This window comes from Triticum urartu, chromosome 1A (genome assembly GCF_056163025.1).
Source record: "Triticum urartu cultivar PI428250 chromosome 1A, HENAU_Tu73, whole genome shotgun sequence".
Classification (NCBI taxonomy): Eukaryota; Viridiplantae; Streptophyta; class Magnoliopsida; order Poales; family Poaceae; genus Triticum; species Triticum urartu.
Genome location: NC_141873.1, coordinates 36,498,866 through 36,511,556, shown reverse-complemented (window position 1 = coordinate 36,511,556; position 12,691 = coordinate 36,498,866). Strand labels below are relative to the sequence as shown.

At 47.4% G+C, this 12,691-nt stretch overlaps 1 long non-coding RNA gene across 1 annotated transcript; it reads right to left on the bottom strand.

Annotated features, from left to right (window-relative positions):
- Positions 1 to 839: 839 nt before the first annotated feature.
- LOC147988831 (uncharacterized) lies at positions 840 to 4,247 on the bottom strand. The gene is made up of 2 exons (XR_015598684.1): positions 3,649 to 4,247; positions 840 to 1,146 (listed from the first exon to the last, which is right to left on the bottom strand). It is a non-coding gene; the product is annotated as an uncharacterized LOC147988831 (long non-coding RNA).
- Between the last annotated feature and the right edge of the window lie 8,444 nt (positions 4,248 to 12,691).

The window sequence follows — 12,691 nt, the reverse complement described above, 5'->3', positions numbered from 1 at the left end:
TTGCTATTATAGTTGGATCTTATGTTTCTGCTCCCCCTCTTCTCTCTTGTAATGAATCGAGTTTCCCCTTTGTAGTAATCTTATCGGATTCAGTCTTTAATGATTTGAGAACACTTGATGTATGTCTTGCCGTGCGTATCTGTGGTGACAATGGGATACCACGTGTTTCACTTGCTGTATGTTTTGGTGATCAACTTGCGGGTTCCGCCCATGAACCTATGCATAGGGGTTGGCACACATTTTCGTCGTGATTCTCCGGTAGAACTTTGGGGCACTCTTTGAGGTCCTTTGTGTTGGTTTGAATAGATGAATCTGAGATTGTGTGACGCATATCGTATAATCATACCCACGGATACTTGAGGTGACATTGGAGTATCTAGGTGACATTAGGGTTTTGGTTGATTTGTGTCTTAAGGTGTTATTGTAGTACGAACTCTAGGGCTGTTTATGACACTTATAGGAATAGCCCAACGGATTGATTGGAAAGAATAACTTTGAGGTGGTTTCGTACCCTACCATAATCTCTTCGTTTGTTCTCAGCTATTAGTGACTTTGGAGTGACTCTTTGTTGCATGTTGAGGGATAGTTATGTGATCCAATTATGCTATTATTGTTGAGAGGACTTGCAGTAGTGAAAGTATGAACCCTATGCCTTGTTTCAACGCATTACAATACCGTTTACGCTCCCTTTTATCATTCGTTACCTTGCTGTTTTTATATTTTTAGATTACAAAAACTATTATCTATGTGACGCCCCCGATTCAATCGTACACTAATCATACACGCAAACGTGTACGATCAAGATCAGGGACTCACGGAAAGATATCACAACACAACTGTACAAATAAAATAAGTCATACAAGCATCATATTACAAGCTAGGGGCCTCGAGGGCTCGAATACAAGAGCTCGATCATAAACGAGTCAGCGGAAGCAACAATATCTGAGTACAGACATAAGTTAAACAAGTTTGCCTTAAGAAGGCTAGCACAAACTGGGATACAGATTAAAAGAGGCGTAGGCCTCCTGCCTGAGATCCTCCTAAACTACTCCTGATGGTCGTTAGCAGGCTGCACGTAGTAGTAGGCACCTCCCGAGTAGTAGTAGTCGTCGTCGACAGTGGCGTCTGGCTCCTGGACTCCAACGTCTGGTCGCGGCAATCGGGTATAGAAAGGGGGAAAAGAGGGAGAAAAGCAACCGTGAGTACTCATCCAAAGTACTCGCAAGCAAGGAGCTACACTACATATGTATGCATTGGTATCAAATGGAATAAGGGTATCATATATGGACTGAACTGTAGAATGACGGAATAAGAGGGGGATACCTAGTCCTATCGAAGACTACGCTTCTGGTAACCTCCATCTTGCAGCAGGAGAAGAGACTAGATGGTAATTTCATCAAGTAGCATCGTGTAGCATAATCCTAACCGATGATCCTCCCCTCGTCGCCCTGTGAGAGAGCGATCACCGGTTGTATCTGGCACTTGGAATGGTGTGTTTTATTAAGTATCCGGTTCTAGTTGTCATAGGGTCAAGGTACAACTCCAAGTCGTCCTGTTACCGAAGATCACGGCTATTCGAATAGATTAACTTCCCTGCAGGGGTGCACCACATAACCCAACACGCTCGATCCCATTTGGTCGGACACACTTTTCTGGGTCATGCCCGGCCTCGGAAGATCAACACGTCGCAGCCCTACCTAGGCACAACAGAGAGATCAGCACGCCGGTCTAAATCCCATGGCGCAGGGGTCTGGGCCCATCGCCCTTTGCACACCCGCACGTTGCGAACACGGCCACAAGCAGACCTAGCCTAGCAGGCGTTCCAGTCCAATCCGGCGCGCGCCACTCAGTCGCTGACGTCACGAAGGCTTCGGCTGATACCACGACGTCGAGTGCCCATAACTGTCCCCGCGTAGATGGTTAGTGCGTATAGGCCAGTAGCCAGACTCAGATCAAATACTGAGATCTCGTTAAACATGTTATCTTGAAGACACCGCGAACGCCGACCAGGGCCAGGCCCACCTCTCTCCTAGGTGGTCTCAACCTGCCCTGTCGCTCCGCCAGAAAGATCCACCCAGAGGGCCGTCGGGACAAAGGTCCTTTTAGCCCCCAATCCGTGAATCACTCGCGGGTACTCCTCGAGCCAACCCGACTTTAGTCATCACATGTATCATGTATAAAGTATAGGTATACACCCGTGATCAAGTCCCGAGTGATCACGGCCCGATAGTATAGCATGGCAGACGGACAAGAATGTATGGCCACTGATGATATACTAGCATCCTATACTAAGCATTTAGGATTGCAGGTAAGGTATCAACAGTTGTAGCAACAATGACAGGCTATGCATCAGGATAGGATTAACGGAAAGCAATAACATGCTACACTACTCTAATGCAAGCAGTATAGAGGAGAGTAGGCGATATCTGGTGATCAAGGGGGGGGGGCTTGCCTGGTTGCTCTGGCAAGAGAGAGGGGTCGTCAACACCGTAGTACTGGGTAGCAGCAGCGTCGGTCTCGAGGTCTAGCGAGAGAAGAGGGGAAAGAAACAATAAATATAATGCAAACAAATGCATGACGATGCATGACCAGACAAAGCATGATGCTAGGCGTGCCCTAACGCGGTACGAGGTGGTACCGGTGAAGGGGGAAAACATCCGAGAACATATTCCCGGTGTTTCGCGTTTTCGGACAGATGAACCGGACGGGGAGAGTTGCGTGTTCACTATGCTAGGGATGTGTGGCGGTCGAACGGGCTGCGTATTCGGACTCGTCTCGTCGTTTTGAGCAACTTTCATGTACAAAGTATTTTCATCAGATTTACGTTTATTTTTCTATGATTTTCCCAAGTTTTAAGTATTTTCTGAAATTTCTGGATTTATTATATTTAGTTTAATCCGAACTGACCAAGTCAATTTGACTAGTCAAAAGGGCATGTGTGGCCCATATGTCATAGGCTGTACCTAAAAATAAATAAAACTAACCTAATTAAATGGGACCCACGTGTCATAGGCTTACATATTTTTATCTAATTTATCTTTTACCTAACCATATGGCCTATACACTACACCTAATCACTAATTAGCCTAACTACTACTAGTTAGCTACTAACCTAAACAGGGCCGGCCTCATCCAGAGACCCAGTCGGCCACACACACATGGCCTCACACACACACGCTGCACCCACACACACACGGCACACTACACAGGCTGTACACACTGCACACACACCTACAGAACACACACACACAGCACGCATCAGATTAGAGCGGCAGCAAGCAGGAGCTAGCGGGAGCAGCAGGGACCGCACAGCAGCGAAGCAGCCAAGCAGCGCGGGGAGCAGCCAAGAGCACCGGGCGCGGTGTCGCATGCACTGACGGCGCCGGCTAGCGACGGCGGGCACGGCCGGGGCGGCCAGGACGCGGCCGGACGGCAGCGGCGGACGAGTATGGGCCGTGGCGAGGTAGGGCACGACGCGGTTGGTCGTCTACGTGCGGTCAGGGGCTTAGGCCGGAGCAACACACACATGCGGGCGCGACCATGGGCACGGACGGGCCAAACTCCGGCCATGGTGACTGGTCCTTGGAGGGCGACGCCTATAAAGACAGATCGAGGGCGAAAAGTAGGGGAATCGGGAGATGAGCTCACCGTGAAGCTCTTGGACGTGGTTAGGAGGCGCGTGGACGCTCGGGCGCGGCGAATCTGACGACGAACGGCACCGGCCATGGCAGGGAAGGGGACCAGATGGCGAGGAGACAAGGCATCCCAGCTTGTTTCACTGGTCAGGGACGAAGGAGACGACGGTGGTGAAGCTCCTAGACATCCTCCCGTGCGCCGGGGAGGACAGTGGCCGCGGAATCGACGAGGGCCCGAAGATGAAGCTTCGGATTTACGCAAGGGAGTAAGAAACAACGCAAGGGGGAAATGACTGAGGGCTAGGGTTTGTCCGCGGCGTGGGGGTTCTTATCTACCATGGCGAACCATGGGATGGCCGACACGGCGGCAACGACGGCCATGGTGGTGTTGATGTGCGCCACGCACACTGCCTATTGTACGTGAGGATGAAGCAGACTAGAGGTGGGCTGCGTTGCTACTATTCCTAATGGGCTTAAGTGCACAGGAGCCTTTAGTTTTTATTCGTTTTCATTTCTGTTATCACCTTTTCTTCTGTCTTGTATTTTCTTTAGCCACTATTTGGCTTTTGTAAAATATTCATCTGGTCACGTTATTACCATTGCAATATATAGCACTCCCACAAAAAGTTTGAGAGGCAATTGGAAAGTTTTGGAAATTTAAATAATTTAGAAAAGCATTTAAATTACTATCTTGGCCCTGTTTTAATTGTTTTAGGGCAATTAGATAGTTAAAAAAATGGGTTTCATCATGAAAAATATCCCAGGATTATTTGCCACACTTTGAACATTTTAGCTTCAACATTTGAAAACTTTTACCATTTGACTCCATTTTAAATTTGAACATCGAGTGGGTTTGATTCATCGCGAGTTTAACAACATAAATAATGGTGACGTGGCATCATTAGTAGAGAGTTACTATAGCTTAATTATCCGGGCGTCACAATTCTCCTCCACTACAAGAAATCTCGTCCCGAGATTTAAGAGGTGGAACAAGGGGAAAAGGTCCGGTTACGAAATTCTAATGGATCTTCTTGGTCTTGGTTCCGCTTCTCGAAGAGGTAGATCCCTTACATCGTTGTCTTCATTTCTTTGCTTCAAGTCATCATGATGAAGCCAACATCCTTTCTTCGGAAATTCTGTTGTACTTACGAATAGGTAAGGGGCTGCCCTACAACGATAGAATGGTATAAGGGGAAATCATCTGGGGTTATCCCAGGGAATGAACACATGAGCATCTCTCAAGTTGAAAAAACGAAACACATCGAGAGCCAAGTAAGAAGGTACCATAAGTTTCAAGCGGATAGACAATTATCCAATGTGTGGAACGGAGTGTGAAAAGGGGTTCAGAGCAACGAGAATAAGTATTGCGTCTGATACCAGAATAGATCGTCTCTCGGAAGGTGGCTCAGGATTTTCATACGAAGCCAAGCGTGAGGAATAACTTTAGAAACAGGGTTGTACAGGAGAGTCATGTTTCGATCCTGTGGAACTGTGGGTTATGGGCCCACCATGTGGGTTAAAAGTAGGAAGGACGGAGATGTCTTGCGTGATCATGTAAGCAAGGCATGTCAGAGGATAGCCTGTCATTTATGTCGGCAATAACATTGGTACCAAGGGCGAGGGACGAAGAGAACCATTTCCTGCTCGTTGAACGAGGCGGACCAATAGGCAAAGTTCTCGTCCATCGGTGGCTACCGGAATGTCATCAACAATAGTAACAGGGTCTTGCTGACAGAATTGTACAACGAGTTGTTTACATAAGCAGGAGAATATTACTGCTTAGATCATATAGATCACAAGAAAAGGTTAAACCAACCAATGGAAAGGAATATATGATTATCAGATTAAACAGAACAACGGAAAGGAAAATGTGTTAAAACACATATTCTAGGGGTATATCCTTCCCAAGGACAAGCAGAGCATGATATCCAAGACCGGATAGAAGGTAGAAAACCATTTAGGTAAGGGGAGAGGAATTTCATGACGTTACCCATACAACGGTGTTTGAATAATTGATATGAAAATTTAGCATTGTGCTTCAATTGTTCTTAAGGATGTTCTAAGTACCACGGTCATGCTTCGGGATAGCCTTGACATGGTCGTCAAGTAAAGGTCAGACTATGGATACACAAGGATCCATCAAGAACAACTTATAGAATAAGTCTTACAATTTCCTCATGGAAGAAGGGCTAAACTTGCTAAAAAGGAAACTATAATAATAGGTCCTCCGGCCAGGTGTGCTAGGCATGACATCACCTTACTGGTTCGTATAAAGACCAATTATTATAACTCTTGGAAATATGTTCCAACCATCATATCTGACCGAGATTCAGATCTGATTGGTGTCAGGATAACTCAGACTTAGGATGCCTGAGAAGAAAGATGCAACACAAATTATCAAGATGACATTGTAAGGTTCTCGGGAAATGAACTATGGAAGCGAGTTCCGAACAAGGGTTCACCATTAAATCAAGGAGAGGTGAGGAGGTGACTGATTGACTCAGCGACAATCCATTGAGATTTCCAGAAAGATGGATTTCCACAACTATGTGAACAATGAGATAACATAAGCTAGGTCAAATGACATAATGATGTATGCTCGAGGAAAACATACACAGTTAAACATTGGTTGAAATGTGCACCCGAAATATGGGCTAGGTAGCACGATCAATGTTCGAATGATGATTCAATAAGCCATAGACGTAGCATGAAACTATAGACCAATAACTTCAGAGCAATAGGGTTGCTAGAAGTTTAGAATTTACACATCACAGACCATTTGTCGGTATTCCGATTAGAAATAGCACGGGGACCAAGAAAAAAATGGTGATGATGATCATGACAAATTATGTCGAGAGGTTTCATGGAGATGTAATCGATCGACGATGACATCAAGTCAAAGGAATGATGAAGCGGAAAGTTATTGGAACCATGAGTACGCCACAAACTCGGAATCCAGCTTGTTGTTCAAGGCAAAAAGATCTGACGTGGAAAGTCGACGTAAGCTTAGCTCATCATCGAAAGTTGTGCTTCGGGATTAAGGACCAGGTCAATTAAAATTTAGCACGATAATGATATAGCCGATCAGGCTTGGAATGACTTGAAGGATTATTAAACTCATAAGCAACGAAAATTACTTAGAGTTATTGAACCAGAGTGCGGAATCGGTTCACTTACCGGTGTTCTTGAGCGACTAACAACTCAGAACCCATGAAAAATTGGAATCAATGAGAATGTAGCACTTGATGAAGAACTCATAAGAAGTTATGCAGTTCCATGATAATCTTGAGATACCAGGGGGGTAATACTCGACGACAAATCAAAGTAGAGGTTGGACTGGGGTATTACCCCGCAGAAGACAAGTGCTTAAACTTGCACGAGAAATGGTATTTAAAGGAGAACATGGTCGGAACCACAATTGCAAAAGGTCAGATCCCAGATATAAGATGAACTTATACCAAATGAATAATTAATTTAAGAGAAGCTTTAATGATAAGATCTACATCGTGTCCATGGGCATGAACGCAAGGTTCAAGGTCGACTCCCACTCCTTCAATGCAATAACTTTCATTCACTGCTCTAGTTAAAAATGATTTCAGTGTCAAAAACCTACCTGGTGAATTACCAGAGGAGCATGACCCGTGAAAAACTTTTGGGTTCACACAGATTAAGAAAGGCATAGGTTCAACCCGTCAGGGTATCGTGGAATGATATACCACAAGCTTCAATCGTAAATACCACCAGCTCGAAAACAGAGCATGGTTGAGAAAACAGAGGATACAATTCACCAAAAGCATTATGTATCCGAGGAAAGGCTTAAAAGGTTATTGAATAAGGAGGACACTGTCGAATAATAAACCAATAAAGGATCTGACGGTCGATAGCGGAGCTGATGTGAGCATCGGCACACAATCAGTTGAAGATAGGATGCAAGGGCCTCAGATTATAGAACACTTGAATGATTCGATGCTTAGTTATCAAAGGAATTATGATTCCCAAATAGAAGGATCAGAAGCAGACGCTCTGATCAAGGGTGGATAAGTTCAATAGACCTAAGGGTACAATTGACGGCAAACAGATTGGTAAAGAACAAGCTCATGTTCAAAAATGACGTCTAAGCCAGAAAGATAATTTAAAAGGATCAACTGATAATTGCGTGCATTCGCACTCATGTTGAATCATTAGGGTCAAAATTACGGTGTCTAAGGATACTAACGAATATTGCCAGACATATGGAAAGCATCCAAAATGCAAGCAGACAAGTATTGCAGAGCAATAAGCTACTAAGGATTCTAGGAGGATCGAATAGTATTTCGAAGACCATTGTGAAACACATGAACAACTGGGGGTGAGCGGATACTCGATAAGTGCGAGAATTATCCATAGGGTTATTCAGGTGACAAAGAACAGCAAGACAGTAAGCTCAAAGGATTATCGAAACAACGACGAGTATTTCGGGGTATCTTGTAATAACAAGACCAACTAGGGATGAATGTAAGAATAAAAACTGCAAGTAGTTATCCATAAGGGTTGACGGTGGAAGGGGAATTGCAAACGCGATGAACACAAGTTCTCGGGTTAACAGCAGAGCGTATCTTCAGGGTCTTCATGTGCAGCAGACGATCATCAGTAATAAAGGGCTCTCCGGGTGAAAGTGATAACGAGCTCCTAATGTTAGATTTAGCAAAATTCATTTAACCCGAATAGAAGAGAGATTAGAGTCCCAGAGTATAGACAAGGAGTAAAAGATTCTAATACCACCCAATGGCGACGTGGGCCCGTAAGGCGCACAGCCATGTTAGTAAAAGTTTTGTAACGACTAGACTCAACTTCGGCTAAGGAGTGTGGAAGGGGGATTCCTACAGGCAGTCGGCTCTGATACCAACTTGTGACGCCCCCGATTCAATCGTATACTAATCATACACGCAAACGTGTACGATCAAGATCAGGGACTCATGGGAAGATATCACAACACAACTCTACAAATAAAATAAGTCATACAAGCATCATATTACAAGCTAGGGGCCTCGAGGGCTCGAATACAAGAGGTCGGTCATAGACGAGTCAGCGGAAGCAACAATATCTGAGTACAGACATAAGTTAAACAAGTTTGCCTTAAGAAGGCTAGCACAAACTGGGATACAGATCGAAAGAGGCGTAGGCCTCCTGCCTGGGATCCTCCTAAACTACTCCTGATCGTCGTCAGCATGCTGCACGTAGTAGTAGGCACCTCCCGAGTAGTAGTAGTCGTCGTCGACGGTGGCGTCTGGCTCCTGGGCTCCAATGTCTGGTCGCGGCAATCGGGTATAGAAAGGGGGAAAAAAGGGAGAAAAGCAACCGTGAGTACTCATCCAAAGTACTCGCAAGCAAGGAGCTACACTACATATGTATGCATTGGTATCAAATGGAATAAGGGTATCATATGTGGACTGAACTATAGAATGCCGGAATAAGAGGGGGATAGCTAGTCCTATCGAAGACTACACTTCTGGTAACCTCCATCTTGCAGCAGGAGAAGAGAGTAGATGGTAATTTCACCAAGTAGCATCGTGTAGCATAATCCTAACCGATGATCCTCCCCTCGTCGCCCTGTGAGAGAGCGATCACCGGTTGTATCTGGCACTTGGAATGGTGTGTTTTATTAAGTATCCGGTTGTAGTTGTCATAAGGTCAAGATACAACTCCAAGTCGTCCTGTTACCGAAGATCACGGCTATTCGAATAGATTAACTTCCCTGCAGGGGTGCACCACATAACCCAACACGCTCGATCCCATTTGGCCGGACACACTTTTCTGGGTCATGCCCGGCCTCGGAAGATCAACACGTCGCAGCCCTACCTAGGCACAACAGAGAGGTCAGCACGCCGGTCTAAATCCTATGGCGCAGGGGTCTGGGCCCATCTCCCTTTGCACACCTGCACGTTGCGAATGCGGCCGGAAGCAGACCTAGCCTAGCAGGCGTTCCAGTCCAATCCGGCGCGCGCCACTCAATCGCTGACGTCACGAAGGCTTCGGCTGATACCACGACGTCGAGTGACCATAACTGTCCCCGCGTAGATGGTTAGTGCGTATAGGCCAGTAGCCAGACTCAGATCAAATACCAAGATCTCGTTAAACGTGTTATCTTGAAGACACTGCGAACGCTGACCAGGGCCAGGCCCACCTCTCTCCTAGGTGGTCTCAACCTGCCCTGTCGCTCCGCCAGAAAGATCCACCCAGAGGGCCGTCGGGACAAAGGTCCTTTCAGCCCCCAATCCGTGAATCACTCGCGGGTACTCCTCGAGCCAACCCGACTTTAGTCATCACATGTATCATGTATAAAGTATAGGTATACACCCGTGATCAACTCCTGAGTGATCACGGCCCGATAGTATAGCATGGCAGATGGACAAGAATGTATGGCCACTGATGATAAACTAGCATCCTATATTAAGCATTTAGGATTGCAGGTAAGGTATCAACAGTTGTAGCAACAATGACAGGCTATGCATCAGGATAGGATTAACGGAAAGCAGTAACATGCTACACTACTCTAATGCAAGTAGTATAGAGGAGAGCAGGCGATATCTGGTGATCAAGGGGGGGGGCTTGCCTGGTTGCTCTGGCAAGAGAGAGGGGTCGTCAACACCGTAGTCGTACTGGGTAGCAGCAGCGTCGGTCTCGGGGTCTAGCGAGAGAAGAGGGGGAAGAAACAATAAATATAATGCAAACAAATGCATGACAATGCATGACAAGACAAAGCATGATGCTAGGCGTGCCCTAACGCGGTACGAGATGGTACCGGTGAGGGGGAAAACATCCGGGAACGTATTCCCGGTGTTTCGCGTTTTCGAACAGATGAACCAGACGGGGAAAGTTGCGTGTTCACTATGCTAGGGATGTGTGGCGGTCGAACGGGCTGCGTATTCGGACTCGTCTCGTCGTTTTGAGCAACTTTCATGTACAAAGTATTTTCATCAGAGTTACGGTTAATTTTCTATGATTTTCACAAGTTTTAAGTATTTTCTGAAATTTCTGGATTTATTATATTTAGTTTAATCCGAACTGACCAAGTCAATTTGACTAGTCAAAAGGACATGTGTGGCCCATATGTCTTAGGCTGTACCTAAAAATAAATAAAACTAACCTAATTAAATAGGACCCACGTGTCATAGGCTTAGATATTTTTATCTAATTTATCTTTTACCTAACCATATGGCCTATACACTACACCTAATCACTAATTAGCCTAACTACTACTAATTAGCTAGTAACCTAAACAGGGCCGGCCTCATCCAGAGATCCAGCCGGCCACACACACATGGCCTCACACACACACGCTGCACCCACACACACGGCACACTACATAGGCTGTACACACTGCACGCACACCTACAGAACACACACACACAACATGCATCAGATTAGAGCGGCAGCAAGCAGGAGCTAGCGGGAGCAGCAGCGACCGCACAACAGCGAAGCAGCCAAGCAGCGCAAGGGGCGGCAAGCAGCGCGGGGAGCAGCCAAGAGCACCGGGCGCGGTGTCCCATGCACGGACGGCGCCGGCTAGCGATGGCGGGCACGGCCGGGGCGGCCAGGACGCGGCCGGACGGCAGCGGCGGACGAGTGTGGGCCGTGGCGAGGTAGGGCACGACGCGGTTGGTCGTCTACGTGGGGTCAGGGGCTTAGGCCGAAGCAGCACACACATGCGGGCGTGACCATGGGCATGGACGGGCCAAACTCCGGCCATGGTGACTGGTCCTTGGAGGGCGATGTTGGGGATCGTAGCAGAAATTTAAAATTTTCTACGCATCACCAAGATCAATCTATGGAGTAATCTAGCAACGAGGGGAAGGGGAGTGCATCTACATACCCATGTAGATCGCTAAGCGGAAGCGTTGCAAGAACGCGGATGAAGGAGTCGTACTCGTAGCGATTCAGATCGCGGTTGATTCCGATCTAAGCGCCGAACCACGGCGCCTCCACGTTCGACACACGTGCAGCCCGGTGACATCTCCCACGCCTTGATCCAGAAAGGGGAGAAGGAGAGGTTGGGGAAGACTCCATCCAGCAGCAAAACGACGGCGTGGTGGTGGAGGAGGAGCGTGAAACTCCAGCAGGGCTTCGCCAAGCACTACGAGAGACGAGAAGGGAGAGAGGTAGGGCTGCGCCAAGAGGGAGATGATCTCGTGTATGTTGCAGCCCCCAATACCTCAAGTATATATAGGGGAAGGGGAGGGGCTGCGCCCCCATCTAGGGTTCCCTCCCTAGGTGTGGCGGCAGCCCCCAGATCCCATCTGGGTGGCGGCCAAGGGGAGAGAGAGGGGGGCGCACCTAGGGTGGGCCTTAGGGCCCATCTGCCCCTAGGGTTTGCCCCCTCTCCTCTTGAGGGCGCCTTGGGCCTTGGTGGGAGGCGCCCCAGCCCACCTAGGGGCTGGTCCCTTCCCACTCTTGGCCCACGCAAGCCTCCGGGGCTGGTGGCATCTCTCGGTGGACCCCCGGAACCCTTCCGGTGGTCCCGGTACTTTACCGGTGATGCCCGGAACACTTTCGGTGGCCAAATCCACACTTCCTATATATCAATCTTTACCCCCGGACCATTCCAGAACTCCTCCTGACATCCGGGATCTCATCCGGGACTCTGAACAACATTCAGTAATCGCATACATACTTTCCCTAGCGTCATCGGACCTTAAGTGTGTAGACCCTACGGGTTGGGGAATCATGCAGACATGACCGAGACATCTCTCTGGTCAATAACCAACAGCGGGATCTGGATACCCATGTTGGCTCCTACATGTTCCACGATGATCTCATCGGATGAACCACGATGTCAAGGATTCAATCAATCCTGTATACAATTCCCTTTGTCTACTAGTATGATACTTGCCCGAGATTCGATCGTCGGTATCCCGATACCTTGTTCAATCTCATTACCGGCAAGTCTCTTTACTCGTTCCGTAACACATCATCCCGTGATCAACTCCTTGGTCACATTGTGCACATTATGATGATGTCCTACCGAGTGGGCCCAGAGATACCTCTCCGTTACATGGAGTGACAAATCCCAGTCTCGA